This window comes from Lipotes vexillifer, unplaced genomic scaffold (genome assembly GCF_000442215.2).
Source record: "Lipotes vexillifer unplaced genomic scaffold, Lipotes_vexillifer_v1.1 scaffold1201, whole genome shotgun sequence".
Taxonomy (NCBI): domain Eukaryota; kingdom Metazoa; phylum Chordata; class Mammalia; order Artiodactyla; family Lipotidae; genus Lipotes; species Lipotes vexillifer.
In genome coordinates this window covers 1,967,814-1,971,620 of record NW_006783542.1, presented here as the reverse complement: position 1 = coordinate 1,971,620, position 3,807 = coordinate 1,967,814, and the positions used below count along the sequence as shown (strand labels likewise).

Genomic DNA, 3,807 nt, shown 5'->3' with positions numbered 1-3,807 from the left:
GGAGGGGAGGGGGAGGAAAGAAAGGGGGAAGGGGAAGGGGGAGGGAGGGGGGAGGAAAGGCAGCCCAATGGGGCTCCAGAACTTAGACTCTGTCTCCCTAAGTCTGCACCCGTCACAGGCAGCTCTGTTACCCCTCCTGGGCCTCAGTAGGTCCTTTGCAGCGGAGGGTTGAGAAAAACAGCACCCATGGTCAATGTTTAAAGCAGACACAAGGCTTTGCCCCTTTGTCCCGTGGCTCCTCCTACCACCCTTCCCAGGGAACGCTGTCGGCGTTTCCATTCTCAACGTGAAGAAAGAGAAACTTTGGAGCGAGTGAGTGGCGGCCAGAGGACCCACAGCCCATAACCGAAGTGCTGAGACTGGAGCCCAGGGCTCCGGCAGGGCCTCCCCGTCAGGCACCCAGTACCGCGCCCGCCCTGCCTGCTGCCTGGCCGAGCCCTCGGAAGGGGAGAGGCGGGGCCGGCTAGGCGGGCCGGGCGGCTTTGCTCTGAGCCGGGCTTTCTTCTCCGCCCGCCGCCCACTCGCTGAGCCCGCACCGCTGAGCCCGCACCGCTGAGCCCGCACCGCTGAGCCCCCACCGCTGAGCCTCCACTCGCTGAGCCCGCACCGCTGAGCCCGCACCGCTGAGCCCGCACCGCTGCTGCCGGAGCCCAGAGGTTTCCTTTTGCTTTTGCCCGGGGCTGCTTCCTGCCTTTCTTTTGAACTGGGGTGTTGGCTCCCCGACACGCTCGCCCTCCTCCAGCGACCCCCCCACCGGGCCTGCCCCGTGATGGGCCAACTCCCGGCCCCCCCGCCCCTCTCTGCTTCATAGGAAGGCTGGCACCCAGTCCCTAGGGGACCCTCCTCCTGGAGCGGCTCCCCGCTCTCCCCGGGGGAGGTCCTGCACCTGGACAGGAGGCTCAGAGCCGATCTCTCCTGCGTCTCCGGCCCTGTTTCTCAACAAAACCTGTGCTCATTGTGGTCTGGAAATGTTCTGGCACGGGCTGAGGGTTAGAACTCAAACCCTGAGTTTGTGGGGTGGGGAGAAGCTCAGGCTCTTAGAATCTATTAGAAAAGGACACTGAGGCCTGGCCCGGAAAGGGTGGCCTCCGAGGTCCAGAATGAGAAGAGGCCCGTGGATCTCCCAGACGCAGCCCGCAAGGCCTCTGCCCTCCCTGGTGCCACATGTTTTTCTGCTTCTTCAGACGACAGGCCCTGCAGGGACCAGCCGCTGCGCTGGGGAGCGGGCTGGGGTATCCCACCCGTTGCTGCCTCACCCCCCTCAAAGCTCTGCGTCTGCACCGGCCAGGAGAAAACTAAAGCCTCTCCAGGCCCCAGGGGGCTCCTCCTGGCTCCCTGCAGCCACTCTCTCCTCTCTCATCCCCCAACACACAGACGCGCCCATCCTGCACTTCCCACAGTGCTAGCCCCACACTTCCTCCTCCAGGAAGACCTCCTTGACTAACACTTCTTGGCCCCAGTCACCCTAATAACACCACCACTACCACTGGGCTCTTCCCAAGGGCCAGACACTGTGCCAAACCCTTTACGAACGTTGCCTCCGTGAATGCAGACAACAGCCCTGTGAGGCAGGTGTGAGCTCCGTTTACAGATGAGGAAACTGGCCCAGGTCACCAGCTCGTGATGACTGCGGTCCTGCTCTGCCGTGACCAGCACCTGTGCTGGGACCCCTGCTCTCCCCAGCGCCCTGCCTCCGTCTCATCACCCCCAGGCAGCGACGAGTAGGATGGAAACTACCCAGAATCGACACACACGCCGCGTCTGACCTTTCATCGAGGTCAGCGGTCGTCACAGCAGCCTTACAGGGAGTAAGGTCCCAAGGAGGCAGTAAGCTGCCTGACGGGGGTCGCGGAGTGGGGGGCCCCCCTTCGCCCCGGCGGCAGAAGGTGGTGGAAATGGGTGCTGAGGGGTCAGTGCAAGCGAACGAGCCTCAGGCCTTCTACAAGCAGCTCGGCCCCCCACTCACTTTCTGTCTCTACTCAACTTTGGGGGCAAAGGAGGGACTCAGAATATTACCCAGATTCTCCAAGTCAGGGACAGCCCTGGGTGTTGCCAACAACACGTGTATATCTCTGTCCCCTCGCTGTGTGGACGTGGAACGGGATAGAGCAAGGGCCGCCCCACCTTCCGGGTGCCCCAGAGCTGGGGCTCCGTGGGAGGACATCCAAACCCTCATGAGTCCCCACGAGCCTCACTGAGACCACGGGTTGGAGAGACGCCAAGGGCCTGTGGGTGTTTGGCGTCGGTCCCTTCAACCCAATCAGCCGGGCATCCGACCCTGAGGGAGTGTCCTCTTTGCAGGTGAGGGTAGAGCAGAGACTCAGTGGGACCAAGAGAGTGGGGCAGCGGTGGGCAGCTCTTTGCACGGGACGGGTGTCTCCTGGAGCCCCGAGTCCCTTGGTGCCCCCTACAGCTCCGCCTCTGGCCCCTTCTGAAGGTCTTCGAGGGCACCCTCTGACCGGCCGCCCCGTACGTCCACGTGTTCCCATCTGACCTTTCACATTCTCCTCCAGGTCAGGAAGCCTCGTGTCCACTCCCTCCCACAGCATCCCCAGTGCTCACAGCTGGCTGGACCCCGAGCCCCACCCGGAGCAGCCAGGCACTGACTGAGGCCAGCACCCCGCGGTCGCCTCCCCTCGTCCCGCCACAGCCTGTTCCCTTGGGTTCTGCGATCACCCCGGGCGCCATTTCCTCCCGTGTGAGGGTTCAGGCACTGCTCGTATGTGTCAGGCACTGTGCCGGGGAGTTTAGGTGACACGTCGCCTCAGCCTGCCCACCACCCACTTGTCCGCACGTACAGACGAAGACCCCGAGGCTCAGAGGACTTGGGTGACTCCGTCGGGGGCAGAGCTAGGAAGGGGCCCGGGCTTGGGTGGCCCAGACGAGAGGCCCTGTGGGCCCCAGCATCCGATGAAAGTGTGGGCCGTCCTCGGCCAGAGCTGGGCCACTTGGGGCTGGACTGGCATATCCTCACTTTGCTGAGGAGGGAAGGGGGCGGCCCTCACGCCCACCCTTCCACAGCGCGTTTGTGCCTGGGCCGCTCTCCAGAGAGGCAGAGAAAGGAGGCCCACCACCCTGCAGAGACACTCCACTCACCACCCAGACAAGGCCCTGAGCGGTCAAGGGGGACCCTGCGTCTTCCCCTCCCTCCAACATTCCAGGGCCTGCTGCTAAGGTCCCCAGGCCGCGTGGGACCTTCCCTCCTGCCCTGGGACGCACAGGCTGAGTCCTGGGAGAGAAGGGCTTTCTCAGGCCCCAGGGAGACTCAGGGTCGGCTCAGAAAACCCCAAATGCAGACGTGACAGTGCCAGGGGAACAGTGACGAGACGGTGGGGACAACCCTCCAACAGCGTGGATTCTGACGGCGACACTGTCCTCTTTTCCTCAAGTCCTCCTGAGAAAGGATGGGTCTGGGGAAGGAGGTGGGACCAGTGAGCCCCTCAGCCTGGAAAAGGGAACTTTCTCCTGCTTCCCCAGAGAAAGGCTCCACAGAAGTCATTTCCAAATTCTTTTTAGCCACAGAACCCTGTCTTCCAATGAGACAATGTCCTACCCACTTCTCCCACACACATGTAAAACAGCTAAAGGGGAGCTGCCCTGGTCCCATTTAGTTCAACAAATACTTGCCTGACTCTAAAAACTCGCTCCTGTTTCCTCAGAGCCCCCAGGCCCTGGAGCCCAAAGCCACAGAGCTCCGGGACCCCACCTCCGGGACAGATGGCCCAGACCCTCCCCCTCCGGGAAGAGGTCATGGAGGCCCAGGCGGGGCTGAGCCGGGAAGCCTTCCTCCCCCAGAGCCGGGGGGGG

The 3,807-nt window shown here is 63.1% G+C and overlaps 1 protein-coding gene across 1 annotated transcript in view; it reads right to left on the bottom strand.

The window, feature by feature from the left end:
• Positions 1–3,807, bottom strand: part of LGR6 (leucine rich repeat containing G protein-coupled receptor 6) — a gene marked incomplete at its 3' end in the record, with an annotated part of 95,291 nt that overhangs the window by 90,499 nt on the left and 985 nt on the right.